Source organism: Carassius carassius, chromosome 9, assembly GCF_963082965.1.
Source record: "Carassius carassius chromosome 9, fCarCar2.1, whole genome shotgun sequence".
Lineage (NCBI taxonomy): Eukaryota > Metazoa > Chordata > Actinopteri > Cypriniformes > Cyprinidae > Carassius > Carassius carassius.
Genome location: NC_081763.1, coordinates 8418538 through 8437976, shown reverse-complemented (window position 1 = coordinate 8437976; position 19439 = coordinate 8418538). Strand labels below are relative to the sequence as shown.

At 37.7% G+C, this 19439-nt stretch overlaps 1 protein-coding gene and 1 long non-coding RNA gene across 2 annotated transcripts in view; one reads left to right on the top strand and one right to left on the bottom strand.

The window, feature by feature from the left end:
- Positions 1–19439, bottom strand: part of LOC132148849 (brain-specific angiogenesis inhibitor 1-associated protein 2-like protein 1) — a 63052-nt gene that overhangs the window by 34886 nt on the left and 8727 nt on the right. The window lies entirely within an intron of this gene.
- Positions 14742–19439, top strand: part of LOC132148850 (uncharacterized) — a 299074-nt gene continuing 294376 nt past the window's right edge. Inside the window, exon 1 of the long non-coding RNA XR_009434970.1 lies at positions 14742–15244. This is a non-coding gene — a long non-coding RNA (uncharacterized LOC132148850). The remainder of the gene's footprint in view (positions 15245–19439) is intronic.

The following is a 19439-nucleotide window of genomic DNA, read 5'->3' as shown; positions in this document are numbered from 1 at the left end:
TTTAATAGTACTGACAACATATTTCTCAAGTTAACACACATTACTGAAAAACAAAAATACCTGAATTCTGCTCTTGTTGTGTTCTAATGGGTGGATTGTGTGCATTCGCTGTGATATTTTATTTTTGAAAGCTCTTAAAAATATAAAAATGCTTTTATTCTGAGCTCTTAGTAACAACTGGGCTCGCTGATGCAGCGCTCATTTCTCTCTCGTCTTTCTCTCGGTTCTTTGGCCAGAGCATAGGCGGAAATCGCAGGGGGGTCAGGGGGGTCCGGACCCCCCCTATCTGAGGGTTGTCCCCCCCTAAAATATAATTGAAATATGTGTATTGTAAATAATATAATGATAAATAGTTAAACTAATTGTGTAAGTAGTAAAACAATACAAATGCAAACGGAGCAACAACAAAAAAAGTTTGGTGCGAGAAAACAATGTGTTTCAGTAGTTGTGGAACTCCATAAGTCAAGCTTTCTTTATTCACATTAAACATCGGATGACGTGATTATTTTCTCTTTAATATAGATGATGCCGAGTCATTAATAAATCGTGTCCAAAAATATTACTGCGTACCAATTTACTTTTGTCACCGATGTAGTCTGCGCTGTTAGCGATTATAACGTTTACTCTTGTTTTATACAGGCGTTTACCTAGCTTGTTTAATAACGTCTTACACACACCCATAATGTACGCATATACAAGTCTTGTACGTTAGATTAGACTAGTGCGGGTATGCATTTAGATTTTCCCGCGTTCACTATACTATGATTTAGTCGGTTTCAGTGGCGGCTCGTCGGGTGAGGCAGGGTAGGCACAGTTTCCCCCAAATTTTGAGGTGAAAATTAGGAAGATTTAATGTTAATAAAATTCACTATTTATTTCAGTTCATGTCTCAGAATGTATATATTTTTGTTTGTAATTTCACAGTTGTAATACCATTACATGAAAGCTCCGCTTTTCTATCGCGAATGTGCCGAATCTGCTGATGTAATTACAACCGCTAAGTGAAAGAGAAGGGAAGGGGGAGGCCAGGGGAACCAATCAGCATTGAGTGTTCACTTTCAGCGCTGAGGAGTGCTGAGAAAAGTAACAGCATAGAGGAGGCTAGCCTCCCTTCTGGAAAATCAACCAACCATCATAGATAGATAAATTAGGTGCTATTAGTTTGAACCTGATTTTATACAGTCTATGGTTTGAACGTCTCCCGGAGAGGCTGGGCTGATAATTTACCAACTACTTATGATTATGAATAGCGATATTGAATATATTTTCTTTACGGTTTCTGACTAAAAAATGCCAAAAAGCCATTTTAAAGTGGTTAAGCAAATAATAATAATAACAATCGGCAGGGATCCCCAGACCAATACAGTTAACGTTAGTGCGCCTCCTCTATTTTAAAATCCACGAGCCGCCACTGGTCGGTTTATTTCATTTAATATAGTTAATCTAATATAACATCATGCTGAGTGCAGTTGTTCTCCAGATATTAGCTCTGACCCCTGTAATAATCAGATATGTTGGTATAGCTTGTTAGTTTGAGGGAAATTGTATTATTTACTTGTATGTTTAACCGATTTAAAAGTGAAACTAAACCTAAGACTGAGCTCCCTTCTCTCCCGGGTATTGCAACTGTAGGGGCTCAATTTTTTCTCAGACAATGTAAGTCTATTGGTAATGTATTTTTACATTTAAAAATTAATTTAAAAATTAACTTTAAGTCTGATCACTATGAAAAGATATAGCAACAAGCACCCTTCTATCTAGGTGTCTGCTGGGTTTGGGGCTTGTGGCTTTAAAGCCTTAGGAGGAGATACGTTTGGAAATTTAGGATCAGAAAAATAATAATAATAATAATAATAATAAGAAGAAGAAGTTTAAATAGCATAAGAGTATGTTGGCTTGTTGCTAAGCCAACATAATAATAATAATAATAATAAGATTAAATAGTAGATCAGTAAGTTGACTACTCTTTATGGTAAGAACATGACAAACGCTTCACATTTCTGAATTCTTTACACTTCTCCAGTCATTTTCCCTTAACAAAATAATTGTCAATATAGAAAAAATAATTTCTTAGTATCTGCATGTTCTAATTAGTGATATTGTTTCAAATAATGAAACATGATGAAGAGTACCTTCAGCACAGTTTGTAGCGCAGGCTGCAATATTAATAATATTATGTATTTTTGTCTCTTAGAAATGCACATTTCACTGTAGCTTGAGTTATCAGCTTGAGTTAGGATGCAGATGTACATTTATGTTCATTATTAAAAAGAGTAACATCTGTAAACAACTGTAACAACCTCATTTTTATATGGAGAAATTTAATTATTCTGACTGAGTTTTATTACATTTAACCAATGGAGATAAAACCACACATACAGCAACTCATTACCATGGTAAAAATGTAACTATGGTTTCACGATAATAATCGTTAGCCTTTTATCGCTATCAATTGAGAATACTACAGCCATTTATGAGCACTATTTATTCATTTCACGCATTTAAGCTAAGCTTAGATGAGTCAGTTTGGTATGGATATAAAATTTAGGATTGTGATTTGTCCGCAGTATTAAAGCTCACCCTGAGTGTATATTAGCATATTTTGGCATCTGATAGAGCGCTTGGATCCAGAAACATTGATGCATGACATCAGACAACAAGAGCATTCGATGTCTAGGTCTACCATGATAATGGGAATCATTGAAAAGGTATAAAAGATTAAATGACAAATGCTAAAACCTCTGCTCAGTATAATATTGAGTCATAAAGGCTAGAGCTTTGCTGGTCAAGCCGTATGAATTTGAATGTGGTAGATGTAAATGAGAGGACTTTGATCAGACTTTGATCACAGCAGCTGTAGGTGCCGCACAGTCAGACACAGAAACTTCCACAGCTAAGAACAAAAGCTGCATGCACACAATGACTGCAGAGACATAACAGTGACATGAGCAGAGCTTTACAGTTGACAGTTACTCTGTGATACAATAGATTAGATCATCCAACGCTTCTGTATTATCGAAGACAACAACAGCAAACATTCCAGCTACAATGAGCATGAAACAGAGAACCGGTGTGTCTGCAGTGAATCAAGACTCACGCCGTTTCTAGATGGATTTACATGAATGAGAGCTGCTCTTAGTAAGCAATGAGTACTGGGATAGCAGATCCTGTGAGAGGATAACTTGAGATTGATTTACCAAAGCTAGAAGTCACATGAGGCTGTGCATTTCAGTGATTTTTCCATTTAATTTAATTTATTAATAGTAATGGATCACAATAAACAATTGACAATACCAACAGAGCTCTCACACCTTTTAAACAATGAATTTTCTGTGACTTATCCAGTCATTTCTGATTACTGGACACGATTCTAACAAATGAATTCAAACATGCTGTTGATGCAGATTTCTGAACTCATATCACATTTGTCAATTGGTTTTCTTTGCAGTGTCACTGCTTGCTGTTAAAGAAAAAATAAAATGCTGAGCTGAAGGCATGCAAATGTTCTCACCTGGTGTGAATAAGCCCATAAACCAACTGTTTCTATTCAAAAGTTTTCTCGCACCAGATACTAGCAATCTGTGACTGTGCCTTAAAGAAACAGTTCACTATTTAGCTCAATAAGGATTTTTTTTGGTAACACTTTCTATGAAGCCGTATTTATAATACATTATAAGGGAACATTATAAGTATTCTTAATGAATGCATTATTAAAAAAAAACTTATAATATATCAACTCATAAATAATAACAACGACAATTATAATACATCATACTACTTACGTATATTCGTGATTATAAGTTTAAGAGTATGAATATTTATAACGCACAATGAACGTATTAAATCTACTTTATTTACAGTATAATGGACTGTATCACATCTTGACTAGGGATGTTAATTTCAGTTATTTTTCCTAACCGACAACCGATGCTCATTAACTGCTTATTAACCGTTAACCGACAAGATTATTGTAAATTAAAATTGAATTAAATAAAAAAATGATAAGTGTCTGTGACCCGTTAAAAATACTAACATTTGTTTCCCAGAAATTTATTTTACATGGCAAAAAGCAGCAAACAACAGAAAATGAGGATTCACATGGTCATCATATCCCATCACGCACCTGCGGCGCTTCTGCGAGCAGAGAAAAACATAATAAAGCTACGCTATATATAGCGAATAAATAGGCCTATACGAGAAATATATTTTATACGAAAAACGCAGTTTCGGTTCATTTTTGTGCTGCACGAAAGGAAATAAACGGCAGAAAGAGGCATCCTATTTTTCTTTAGGTTTATTTTACGCACAAAGATTTCTTTTTATTGTGAATGTACAAAAATAAAGGCACACCGTTTAAAATTACGATTATCTTTATGACTTAAAGGAGAAGTTGCTTCTACTTTTTATGACTAAATGGAGAAGTTGCTCCCACTGTTAGAAGGAAAAAAAATGAAGTGATTGCACTGGTGCCACATGTGCACAAACAGTTATGCTTTGGAACCTTGACAATGAAGTGTGTTCATTATCATAATAAAATACATAAAATACACAATTCAGTCAAACATATGGGAAAAAAAACACACTGCTCAGTTTAAATATGTAGCAAAATCTGTGCTGTTAAGTGTTATCACCATACCAGCATGATGTTATGCCAAACATTTTGTTTTACGTGGATATTGGAATGCGAGTGAATCAGGCTACATAATAAATAATAATTTGGCATTCAAATACATAGTGAATACGGAAATATTTGATTTTGTGTCAAATGAGAGACCCAACGTTGGTTTCAGTTTTGTTTTAGCCTAAATGAATTAGTTTTCGCCCTATCGTTTATATTGCTTTAACTTCTGCCTATTTCTAATTCTTGTTCTTTCTAAATACCGTTAATTGAAAGGATTTGTTGTGGAGTGAGGGGAACTAAAATAGCCTAGCTATGTTTACAGTTCATTATAATGTTTGTAAACATTTAGTGTCGGCATTAGGCCTATTTCTGAATGAAATTATAAATTTGATGTCTTATGCAGATTGGTGTGAGCAGCACTCCTTTAAGTCGAAAATATCTTTTGTTTGGGTGTTTGGTGAGCTCAGTCATTTTAACTGGTCAGAGTCAAAAAAAAAAAAATTTGACTCTGACAAGTTAATGATTGATTTACTTGTCAGAAGGACAAGCTCTGCATGTAAATTGTTATAGTCGCCAGTGGTGACCTCAGCAAAAATATCACTTGCAAATTAATATTGGTCAAAGTTAATATCAAGTCAAAGTTTTGGTGAAATTGACTTCCAATGGAGGGGCAAAAAAAAATAATTCTCTCAGGTGTTATTAAAAAAAATCCTTCATTTTAATCTTATGGATTTGGAATGACACAAAGGTGAGTAAATTTCAATATTTGGCTGAAACATGTCCTTAAATATCACAGCTTTAGTCTCATCTCCTGTAGCTCCTGAAACGGCCAGATCATGATGCTAAGCTTTGTTGGAAAAATAAAATGATACTTTAAGGGTGCGTTCATACTTGTAGTTCGATACTCTTGATTCATTTGGTGCAGTCCAAAAAAAAAAAACTAAAAAAAAACTTATTATGCACTAATTCTCACACTGCACACTGAGGCTTATGTGACTGCTTACGGGGTGTGTGTGTGTTGACTGCTGTACTGTGGCCAGTCTTGCTAAGCACAGTTCAAACGACACAAGAGACTAAAGGACACCAGAAAGTCCTGGTAAAAAGCTTCCTTTGTGGCACCATTGAGGGTGTGTGTGTGTGTGTGTGTGTGTGTGTGTGTGAGGGTACTGGCAGCCCCTGCTGCTTTCACTGTTACACAAATCAAGCATGAGGGGTGTGGATACCAGAGCAGGTGACATTGTTTAAAAGATAAATCTGAGTATAAAAAATAACACCTATTATTCCATGAACACTATACATCCATTAAAATAAAAAAGTAGGGAAATGGTTCAGCTTAGTACTGTATTTATTCAGTTTAATGACCCAAAACAGATTGGAAAGGGATAGCAACTATTTTTAAATATTTTCAACATTTGTGCCAAACCCAAATGCTGTTATATTCATGCCTTTAAAAGAGTATTTCTGAATAATCTTTTACACAGCTCTTTTAAATACAGCAGTTCACAGTGACGCTCTAGTAGCTCTAAAAAGGACAAAAAAAGAAGCATACTGAAGTCTTGTTTCTAAAGCCATACAAAATACTTTTATGAGGAACAACTAAAATTACAAGGAAAATCATTCGTTCAGCTGCACCTCACCAGTGGTATTGTCCACTACGCATTATCAAAATGGTCTGCACTCGTTTAGCCAAGAAACATCAGAAATTGGCATCAGTGATGTCAAACCAAGTGACTATCTGAATGTGATTCAGAGCTCTGCTGGTGGCAAAGATGACATAACTTGGTTATATAAAACATACACTGTATGGACTGCTTTTATGCTTTTAATGGCATGAAGGTATGAGCACACATTGACTTTGATTTGTGGCTGAACTAATCCGTTACCACAGAAGCTACTGGCGTTTTACACAAAAGGTGGAGATATCAGTGGGAAAGCAAACACTAGCGGATTGGAGTAATAAAAAAGCAGGGCGTCTCGGAGCCAGTTCATAACTTTGTGATTCTGCAGTCTGGTTAAAAAAGCAAAACTGGCACAAATAAAATGGGTCAAGAGTGGCCTGATCTCCTGGTTTAGAGACTCATGCCCTGATGCACAGTGATAAGCAGAGGACCGTGTCACTCGAAACACAAAGGCTACTTTGCATCTTCCCTGACTGTGGTTCACTCCTGCTTTGTTTGTGTGTTCTTCCCGAAAAACGACACGACTCCAGGCAACAGGTGGGGTCAAGCTGAACCTAAACACTCCTGACAAAGTGAAGAACTATTTGACCCACTATTGCATAACAAAAAAAAAAGAGAAAACCACATCATACAGGTACTTCATCCTTCTGCTGTCTAGTGGCATTAACACTCTAATAATGAAAATCAGGGATGAGATATAATATTTAATCTGTGTGATCTCTTCAAACTTACACGGCAAGAGATTGAGTTTGACGTATCACTTACACAGTTAAGCAAAACATTCTGGGCATTAATGGAGAATTAAATCCTTTGTGTCTGTAGGATCCTTAAAATGGGACTAAATAGTGTGATAATAAAACACAGTGGTGTAAGGAAGAAAAAAGACTGTTTTGAATAAAGAGCATACAGATTAACTTCTGTCAGTCAAGCAAGTGCAATCTGCTTCCTGCAAACATGGTTGGATTGTGTCGGGAACAGGAAAAGATGGAATTATGGATTTATGACACAAACTAATCAGGTCCTTCTGATGTAAGCATGAAAGGTGTAAATAACATTTACTTCAATCATTTAATTTGGCAAAAATAAATAGTAATAATAAAAATCATTTTGCTGAATGTATGTAAATACATAATGCTATGCTGTACATTGTGCAAAAAAGTTTAAAATTAATGTTATAATAATAAAGAAATAAAAAGTACACTACTGTTCAAAAGTCAGTAAGATTGTTTTATTAAATGAATACCTTTATAGAGCAAGGATGCATTAAATAGTTCAAAAGTGCTTTAAAATTAATTCAACTGGCACTTAAGATATTAAATACATAACATTATTGTAATTATATATTATATGCATTCATATAAATAAATGCTGTTTATTTGAACTGTCTATTCAACAAATAATCCTGAAAAAAAAACGTATCATGGTTTCTACAAAAATTTGAAGCAGCTAAACTGTTTTCAGCATTGACAAGAAATGTTTCTTGAGTAGGGTTGGGAATTGTTCGAAATTTTCCGATTCCGGTTCAGGTTCCATTAAAATCATTAAACAATGATAAAAAAAATAGTGGTAAGGAAAAATGCACAATACTCAACTACTCAATGCTCAGTACTGTTTATTACTTACTGTCAACTTAATTTAAAGGTTGGCAATGTCAAAATTCAACATTTATTACAGTATACAAATTTTCCGGTTCTGATTCCATTTAAATGAAATATTATTATGTTTTTTACTATTTTACCTTTATTGAATGCAGTGTTGCTGGAAGGTAGTAAGTAATGCTGAGTAATACTAGTCCATCAATCAGCATGTGCTTCCAAGTTGATGTTTTTTACATTATCAATCATTTTACTTTTCAAGCAGGAATAAGCTGGGGCCAGATTCACGAAACATTCTTAAGAATAAAATTCTTCTTAACTGCCAATTTCTTCTTATTTTCTAACTTAAGAAAAAAGATAAGAATATTTTGTATTCCCCAAAAAATCTTCTTAAGAATGTTTTTATCTTTTTTCTTAAGATTGTTCTAAAGACAAAACCTAAGAAGAATTAAAATTCTTGAAAAGAATCTTCCTAAAAATCATCGTTAACAACTTCTTAAATTTAGGACAGCCCCAGACTTGTCTTAAATCCCAAACAATAATAATTATTTAATGAATTTATTGGGTTATTTTAAATTAATTGTTATATTTAAGAATTACAACAACAGCTACATATAATACACAGGAGGACTAGGGATGTGCGTGAGTTTTCTGAAGGGACAGCGATGACTGTTAATGTAAACATGATCGGTCATGATTAGCCTGTGTGTGAAGCTGCTATTTGCTGACTTCGAAACTCATTAGCAACTCTAAAATGAATCAGATAGGGAGCTTTAATTGAACGTTAATTTGATCTTATAAATACATAATCTTTGGCAGTATTCAGCGCATATGAATGCGCAGGACGCATTTGCTGTAGAAGCATGGACTCAAATACCGGAAGCGTTCACTCAGATGAGAGCGCAAAAACAGCACAAAATTAATGAAACGTATCGCTGCAGCTTGAGACAGACTGTTTTAAAAGTAACTTTTCAAAAACAGGCCGCATTAAAAACGTGAAGCTGAGCTCCAGTCAAAGTCGCGACAAAAATATACAGTCTATGGTGCGTGCTTATGATTATTAGGGTAATCTACAGGAAGCGCAAGGAGACAATCGTGTGAGTTTAGCAGCGCGTCATGTATTCATTCAAATAATGGCTGTTATTTTCTTCTTAAGAAAAAAATTAAGATGTTCTTAAGAATATATTTGAGAACTTATTAAAAAAATTTCAAGAACTGCACTTAAGAACATTCTTACGAACTTCGTGGAATTTATCTTAAGAAATTTCTAAACTTATTTCTTAAGAAGATTTTCATGAATCCGGCCACTGGTTAGCCAAATAGTCCCTTGAGGCCTGAGACACTTGTTCATTTCCCTAAATTAATGAAATTATATACATATGTTATACTTACAACCATGTATACACACACTCCATAAAGCCCCTATATTACAAATAACAATGCAGCCAGGGGATGGTGTGATGCAATGAGTGGTTTCCACATTTTTTAACATTTAAACATTTTTAACATGCATGAAAATAAATCTTTTCTATCACTTTATCACTCTTGAAATGACCTGTGCACTTAATAATCTAACCCTCATACTTGCATAACAATGGGAGTCTATTTATTTTTAGTGGTCCAAGTTGAAGTCATTATGTATATTAATGACAATATGGGACAAATATAATGTAATTAAGTGGCAGCAGGTGCTGCGCTCTGACAGTACATGCGCAGTCAGACAAAATAAATTGCACAGTTATCAAAGGTGTGAGTGCATGTACAGTCGAGGGAAACAATGCGACGCGGCGAGTCTGTGTAGTTAGTGTCATTGGAAACAATGTGCTCAGTAATTAAAAATGCGGGGCGGCGTTTCTGTTATTTGGTTTGAGACATCCTTTACAGGAATCGTCATTACACCGGCGACAGGCTGCTCACAGCGCTTGGTCATGTGTTGCACCAGAACCGTTTTCGGAACCGAAACTAAGAAAATGCACACAGTTCCAGTTCTTTGAAAAAACAGAACCAGTTTTGAATAAGAACCGGTCCTCGTTCCCAACCCTATTCTTGAGCAGCAAATCAGCATATTAGAATGATTTCATTTTTCACATGAAGGATCATGTGACACTGAAGACTGGAGTAATGATGCCGAAAATTCAGCTGCGCATTACAGGAATAAACTCTTTAAACACTTTAAAATATATTAAAAATGGAAAACAGTTACTTTAAACTGTAATAATATTTCACAATATACATTTTTTTACTAGGGCTGGCTCGATACCACTTTTTCACAACCGATTCCGATCCGATACCAGAAATATTGAGTATCAGCTGATACCGATAACGATCCGATACCAGCGCAGTTTACCAAGCAGTGTAGAATTGACCTGATCATCACTCTTTTGTGTGTAAAACACAATCTACCACGTATAGAACTTAAAGGTAAGAGTAAAAACACACCTTCGTCTGCTCCGGGTGTGTGCTCACAGTGTGTGTGTGTGTGTGTGTGTGTGTTCACTGCTCTGTGTGTGTGCACTTCGGATGGGTTAAATGCAGAGCACAAATTCTGAGTATGGGTCACCATACTTGGCTGAATGTCACTTTCACTTCACTTAAAAAAATGTAAAAAACTAAACAAATGAATAAATATATAATCATAATTTATGACAAAAAATACTACTATAAACTAAGTAAGTGGATAATTCCGTAGCAAAAGTAACTCTGGAAAAATCATTAATGCACAATTGTATAAAATCTAAACATTTAGTGGGGTACAAATAAAAGTATGTGTAGGGCTGAATCTGTTAAAATGTTAAACATTGCTCTTTGTATTGTTGTAAAATACATTCATGAAAAACAAGTAATATATTTATATATTAATTAATATACTATAAAATGTAGATTTCAGTTACAATGTGCAGGAAGAACAATTCATGGTGCTCATCCTTTTATGCAAAACCACAGATCTTTATCTACAGATAAAGTATATTAATAGGAACATTGTATCATCTTAGCGAGTTTTATTGTCTCGATTGTCGTAACCGAATGTAATGCTGAATGCTGAATGGAGGACGACAGACAGTTTATGTGGACGAGTTTATGTGAACTTGAATTTGATGACTTAAGTATACATTTGTACCTCACATTAAACTATGGAACAGCTTCAGATCACATGAAATACAGTGGATGAAAACTTTATGGTGCTTTTCAATGTTTTAGTGCCTTTTTTGGGACTTAACAATAGCACAGAATAGTAAACGCACAATATCGGATTAGGATCGGCCTCGTCTGACCGATACCCCGAATCCACCAGAAAGTGTCAGTAATGGAGCGATGCTGATACTGAGTATCGGATCAGTGCACCTCTATTAACTGATCAAATAAATGTAGCTCAGGTGTAGGCCTGTCACGATAACAATTTTTTGTTGTGCGCTATATTGCCCCAGAAACAATTGCGATAAACGATATTATTGTAATTTTAAAGGCCATTTTATGCCACTGAATACGTAATCACAATGTAACAGCATAATAATGCAAAAAGGCCTACACACTTACAAACGACAACAAACTTTGAAATTTTAAGAATAGATTAATAAATATTAGATACCTTAAAAAAACTTGAATAAATAGTAAATAAACATTTTCTAACAAAAAGTGCAAAGTAACTTGTAATGGAGAGTATTCCATCAGATTTTCCCCTGACCTTCTTTTCTCTGTAAATTAAGGGTGCACTTTATTGCTGAAAAACACAATCAATACTTAGCAGTCAGATGTCCATATGCGATAAGACCATATCTGCAGATTAAACGTTTTGGGAGAAGCATTTCTTAATTATTGAGGTCATGGACATACATTGCACAATAAGTCAATATATATTTTTGCGACAGGCCTACTTAGGTGAGCAGAAGAGACTTCTATATAAAAAAAAAACACCTGAAAACCTTACTTGAATGGCAGTGTAAGGTTAAACTGGCAAAAGTCAACTGCATTGACTCCAGGAAACACATGTGTCAGAGTAACTATTCATTTAAGAGTGCAGAGTCTACCTTCAACATTGTTGTTCTGTTACCAGGTCAACACAAGCACAATGGCACTCACATATCGACTTAATCTGGATGACCCTGATCTGATCTCAACATGACCGGTGTCTTTATCCACTAAGGTGCACAGCAGACAAGAAGGAATTTTAGCATGCTGCACATGTGCATTCATGCATTACTCAGCATTTCCACTGTACAAGCACATCTCCATAAGAATGCAAGCAGGTATTTGAATGATATTCCAGTGAACTCTACGAGCGTAATCTGATGATCTGCCATCAGCGAGGCACTCTGCAGTCAAATGATACAACAAAACAAGGTGCCTTGACCAGTGGAGTCATTATTCTTAGTGAGTGGGACATCACACCTGTTGGGTTATAGAAGACACAGAGTCTGAAATCTTAACACATAGGACACCTATGTGGTGCTGGACTATCTGTTGTCTTTGGTAGGGCTGGTTAAGAATGAAAGCATCGCCGTTTCTCTGACACCTGATCTCGTGGAAGTAGGGAGGGTGTCAATCTGTCCGTGACTCTCAAGACTATCCAGTGTCAGCTCATCTGCCTGAAGGCGGGTGGCTCTGGTTTCAGCTCAGCCGAGCAGTAAGAGCTCAAGAGGCTCCCCTCGCTGAGGAACACCGTTGACGTGGAACACAAGTCTGTGTTTGGTTGTTATCTGCCCAAACAGAGGCAAGTTTCGCCTCTTATCGTCTACGGATAGGGAGGGCATTGTGTTAACAACCACTAAGGCAATATTCAAATGTTATGGCCCTCAAAAGAAAAGGTCAAGAAAAGGTCATCCTCACTAAAATACAAAGAAAAGGGACAAATGTGCTCTGTTTGGCATGTCACAACCTCTGCTTAATCCAGCTCAGATTATGATTATTAACATTGCTCATAAAACAACTGCCATTATTAACACAGGGCTTGAATTTTTGAGGGTTGAAGGTATTGCGCATAATTGAACACATTCCCAACGATTCTGCAAATTACCACAAATATTTCAGTGTGGAAGACGTTTGGGACAGAAGAAGGATAGATGAAGGTCTGACTGAAAGAATCAAGTGACTTTATTCAAGTGAAAGGAGATGCGAAAGAGAACTCAAAGTTTTTGTTAGCTCTCAAAGAAACAGTTTTCTATGGGCTCACATCTCTGAACACGTGTAACTACAGAATTGAGTTGGTGTATAGGATATTAAGTGAATGTAAACAGTTAGGAAACGAAACACAGGTGTAATAGTATATTAGATCCGCGCATGAGCTCTTAAAGAGACAGCAGCCTAAATAAAACTGCATTACTGTTTATTTATACAATGAAAACTATCCAGTTTTATTTTACAGTTGAATAGATTATACAATTTCTGTAGTATTTCTGTACTTGAATATATATAGAAATTTTTTTTCTAACCCCCCCCACCCCCCATAACATTCACCTAAGGTGGAAATTCCCCACCATTTTCCAAAATGAAATTCAGGCCCTGTTACAACAGCTTGACACAATGGAGATGCACACACCAATAATGTGTATATGCAAATGATCTGTATGCATGGAACACATGGTTGACTTCCTATATTTCTCCAAACTGTGCAGTAAAAAGGGAAGCTTACAATGTACAATGCTGTATCCCACAATGAAATGCACTTGACTTAACCTTCCATTTCCAGCTTTAATAATGAACTGGAAATAATATCAGCTGTGATTTTTTCTCATTCTCCTCATTATCTGATTAGACTGCCAAGAGAAAAATATAGCTGTATTAAAAAAAGAAAAAAGAGCAGTCTCAGCTGAAATTGTAATAGTGAATTGGCAAAGCAGATTTCACTGCCTTTATCCCTGCCAACATCCACTCAAAATCCCTGCTCTAGTTATCGTGCTTGACCCTGCAAAGTCAGTCTCCTAATTTGCATTTGTAAAATAGGAGTATTCGGTTACCACTCTTCCAACAAACGCATGGAGAATCTGCTGGAATGATCTCAGTCAGTCCACTGGCTACTATTTACACTTCCTGCTCTGGGATGAAGCTGCCCATCTTGGTGAAGGATCAGTTTACCACAGCCCCAAAGCTTATTTATTATTAAAAAAACTAATTCAAGATAGGCAGCAGCTCAAATATGGAGGACTTAATTGTTTATCATATTTATCTTATTGTTTAAATTCAAGTCTTATTTTATCTTATTGCAACCCTCTACATTGCGATTGAATCACTCGCATATGCGACTAAATCTTCACTCTGGGCTACTAAATAACATCTCACACATGCAAAGAGAGAGAGCGAGAGTCTTACACACCACGCTGAATCGACATGCAACAGTTTATTTAGAATTATTCAGCTTTTAAGAACAAGCAGAAGATATTGCAGTTTCTATGGTATTGGGCGGCAGTGGCGGTTTCTCCATTAGGGCGATCGGGCTACGCACCACCAAAGGAAAGGGAGGGATTTTTTTAATTTATTTTACATTCAACCACAGTGTTACGCTAGCATTCACTATTTTAGACTGTTTGTGCTGCCTCTAAATAGTCCAATCAGCACCGAGTCGCGTTTTGTGTACTACCGCCCCTTTTTGGATGATTTCAGTCAAAATGATCTGCTCTCATAGACTTCCATTCAAATATCATTTTTTTTTTCAAACTGCAGGCACTGTAATGGAATCTCAATGAGTTCCGGGAGGGCTCGCCCTAACGTGCTTTCGTCATCGTGCGTAACCTTAACTTGTGCAACGACTGATGGGAACAGTGATATCAAATAATATTTAAAAACTATTTTGAATTTTAACAGCAAGAAAAAAATGAAAACTACTTTAATATCTTTATGAACAAAAAAAAAAAAAAAACGAGAGACGGGGACAGCTATGCCTTTGTCAGCTGAACTTGATTGATATCACGGTGAACGTTACCTCAGCGCAGATTAATACTATCGTGTTATTGAAAGAAATACCATTCCTTCATTGTAGCAATAAGGATAAATTGGCAATTAAAGAATTAGGACAACCAAGACCAAATTTAAACATCAAACAGGTGTCTACAAAGGGCAGAACGTTGTATAAACAAGGATTTTCGAGGATGTGGTATGAGCGGAGAAAAAGGCTAATAGGCTGCGAAGTAGCTGACGCTTTATTCTGCTAATTTACTGCTGCATTTTGTTCCATCGCGAGTGCGTGACGGACATCGCATGGACAACGACAGGTGTCACGAACATGCATCATCTCTCGGAGAAGGTGAAAAAAACACTAAAGAGCAAAGATGCATATGGATATTAGGGAGCAGTATAATATAAGTGAGTAATTTAAGTAAGCAGTGTAATGTAAGTGAGGAATGTGATATAAATGAGCAGTGTAATATAAGTGAGTTGGGTAAACAGTGATTTATGTGACTTCTAGGGCTGTGAATCTTTGGCAAGGCAGCGATTCGATTCGATTACGATTAATAGGTTTTCGATTCGATTCAAGAACGATTTTTGCAAATTTAGAACGATTCAATTAGATTCGATTCACAATTAAATTCGATTCGATTCGATTATAACGATTCGATTCTGCATTCTTTAAGTGCATTCATGGGATTATTTAAATGCTTCTACTAAATTCTTTAAATGCTTAGTCAGGGGGCAAATTACAGTAGCATTTATGGTTAGAGAACCATAGGTTAGAAAAAAAAACAAAAAAACTTCTGTCCATTGTTAAATGATAGTTTAATGATGTGACATGGCATACGTAAAAATGTATGTAAGCCAAGTTTTTAAAAAAGAGCTTAAAGAATATTATGTATAAGCTAACATTTTGTCACACCAGGGGGGTAGCCATAATTTCAGAAGTGACAGAAATGTCAAATACAATCATTTTATGTATGTAGCATATATAATAATAATAATAATAATAATTATTATTATTTTTTTTTTTACAAGGAATTAACTTCTTTTTTAATTACTTTTAATTAGCTGTAATAAATCAAATATACTGCTGGACAATAATCAATCATTTGCAATCGATATTTTTTTCCTAATGGCAATTTTATGATTGTTTTATATACTAGGCTACATTTAATTAGCAATTATTTAAATTTTCTGCACAGAATAAGGTAGAAAATATACGTTATAGTTTCTGTACTGTAATAAATGTCAATTAGAACTGCATCATTCATAAATTGTTTGTGTTTTTTTTTTTAGTTTCATCAGTTCATTCTGCTTTTATTCAGTTTAGCTGCAGATATAGACTGGCACGTCTATGAGAGCGAGATCGCTTCTCTTTCAGTGTGAAAACGTCTTCATCTCTATTTAACTTTTCCTCTCCATCAGCGAATGATTCTGAGAGAAAATGCGCCAGATGTCTGTTTGCTAATGAAACAAACGCTACTTTCATGACTATTATCAGATAAATTATTTCAAGGTCGTTGTTAATGCTGTGGTTAATTTTAAAAGTTTCCTTCATATATTCGGTTCATCCGCATTGTTTAAAAACATTTATCATTCAGTGGAACTGTGACACTTACATTTCTGCTCCGTCCATGCAATAAACAGCTGTCGACGGCTCCGGTAACTCCGTCGGTAAGATGCAGAGAGCCATTGACAAACTACAGAAAAGTATAAAACTACTTCACGAATCCTATAGATCACACGTCAGCTGCGTCAGAGACAAACGGAGCGCGAGCGCAATCCTGTGACAGTCTCAGGCGGTAAACAGTGGAGCGCGTGAAGGACAGATAAGAGGCACGATTCACGTGACGTCAAGGCGGGTGACGTAGCGACAAGGAAGCTATAAAAGCACGTGAGGTGGAACGAGCGTCAGCTTTTTGTCATTCAGCGAAACTCTGTGTGTGTCAGTCGCTATTTGTTTTGTGAGTCATATTTAGTGTTGTTTGTCCACTGATAAGCTTCATTATATCAAACCTCAGTCAAGAGAAGTTTTGGAGATTATCATTATTTATATTGTGTGACTAAGCTTTGATCTTAATTTTACTACACCAGACCGTGTTTACTCGTCTGATTGTTTATCTGCATTTAATTCTGGGGAATTAAATTCAGTATTTATCTCACTATGAGAAGTTTGATATATCACTTCGATATGAATTGTATCACAAGCCAGACCGTGTTTACTCGTCTGATTGTTTATCTGCATTTAATTCTGAGGATTTAAATTCAGTATTTATCTGAATATGAGAAGTTAGATAAATCACTTCGATATGAATTGTATCACTAGCCAGACCGTGTTTACTAGTCTGAATGTTTGATGGCATTTAATTCTGAGGAATATAATGACATTTATCTCAGTTTGATATACAGGAGCTCATGGGATATATAATTCATATAAGAGCACGTGTTTACCTCTCTTCCTATGAGGAGGTTGAGGCGGTCAGCTGATGCTGGGCAGAGCAGTCCCAACCTATCGTGTTCCAGCTCCTCTTTCTGGGGTATCACTTCTCCTGCTCCGCAGAGTCTAGAATCAGAGTGGCGTTCCCAGGCCGAAAGCTTCAAGCGGTTCTGAACCTGCATCCTGCCAAGTGTGCTTCATTGCGTCCTGCCACGAGCAGGCTCTGGTCAATCAAGTCTTCCTAGCAGACAACATGGGTCTGAGGACCATCATTTTTATTAGGAGACTTCAGCTTTGAGAGTCCTGATGCTGTGGCTCAGGACCTTGGAGGGCAAGCCCCTCTGGGGAAGAGCGGCGTACACCGCATTAAATGGTGGCAGTGTCTCCTCGGTGCCCTCAGGAGATCGATCTGCCAACCCTGCCCGTGTTCCAGGGCGCAGTGGTCTCCGGCGAGTACTTCTCTGTTACTGCCCAGAAACGTATCGGTGCTTAGAGGCTCGTGACCTCCACAGAGGTCTCTTAAGCAGCTAGTTCAGCTCTTCCCTGCTGGTTCGCCGCTTCAGGGCACCGAGCCAGCAGCTCTGATTACACCAGAGGTCAGTCTCGAGAGACTGGTTCCCTTAATAGACTATTTAGCAGAGTGGAAACTACTGCCAAACATGTCTCAATGGGTCCTGCACAATGTAGTGAGAGGCCACAGAATCCAGTTTGGTTCTCCTCCTTTTTCCACCCTGGTGGGCCCCAAGCAGGCTCTGGTAATGGAACAGAAGTAGACACCCTCTGGGGACGGAGGCCATCGAGGTGGTCCCTCCTCGCGCAGTGGTGTCCGGGCCTTAAAGCCAGTACTTCACCGCTCCAAGGAAGGATAAAGGGTTGCATCCTATTTTAGATCTGCATCTTTTGAACCGCTCAGTCAGGGGACTGAAGTTCAGCACACTTGCACTAAAAGCAGACAATCAAGTCTGAGGACTGGTGTCACGATCGATCTAGAAAGATGCAATCTCCACCCATCCCCATCATAGGAAGATCCTGAAATTGGTTTTTGGGGGCAAAAGACTACTAATACAGGTTCTTCCTTTTGGCCTTGCATTCTCACCCCACACTTTCACGATTTAAGCACATGGTGTGATGATTGGTTGATATTAACTCAATCATACTGGATGGCGTTTTGGCATCGAGATGTCGTTCTCGCTCACACGGAAGACCTGGGGTTAAGACTTAATGCCAAGAAAGGTGTGCTTTCTCCAGTACAGAGAACCACTTATCTGGGCATGGTGTGGGATTTGACCACGGTGCAGACACAGATGTCTCCTGTTCAGATTGAGTCGATCCTCACTGCAGTCACGAGAGTTAGAGAAGGCCAGTCACTCACTGTCAAACAGTTCTAGACTGCTGGGTCTGATGGCAGCTGCGTCCAACGTGATACCTCTTGGCCTGCTGTACATGAGACCCCTACAATGGTGGCTCAGGACCAAGGGGTTCTCCCTGAGGGGACACCCGCTTCACATGCTCAAGGTCACACGGAGGTCCTACGTGCCTTAGACATGTGGAGGAGATCTTGGTTCTTGTCTCAGGGCCCTGTGCTTGGAGCTCCTTGTCGCCACTTAATGCTAGCAACGGATGCGTCCATCACCGGCTGGGGTGCGGTCATGAGTGGCCACCCTGCCCACGGTCTGTGGAGTGGCCGCAATCTGACATAGCATATCAACTGCCTGAAGATGCTGGTAATGCTTTGAGCACTCCTTTACTTTCTCCCAGACCTAAGAGGTCACAATGTGTTGGTGTGCACCGGCAACACAGCAGTGGTCTCTTATATCAACCACCAAGGGGTCTGTGCTTTGTACAAACTAGCATACCAGATCTTTGTGTGGTTCCAGGGCAAACTCCTCTTGCTGTGAGCAGTTCACATTCCTGGGCATCTGAATATGGGAGCAGACATCCTGTTGAGGCAGGGGCCGAGGCCCAGGGAATGGAAGCTTCACCTAGAGGTGGTGAAGCAGATTTGGAGAATATTTAGTCAGGTGGATCTGTTTGCGACTCAGATGACATCGCACTGTCCCGTTTGGTTTTCTCTGACTCATCTGGCTCCACTGGGGCTGGATGCCATGGTCCAGACTTGGCCGAGGCTTCGTCTGTACACTTTTTCCCCGATCGCTCTGCTCCCAGGAGCTATGGAAGTTATGGGAGTGGCCCCCGAGGGGGCAACTCTCGTAGCTTTTGGTCTC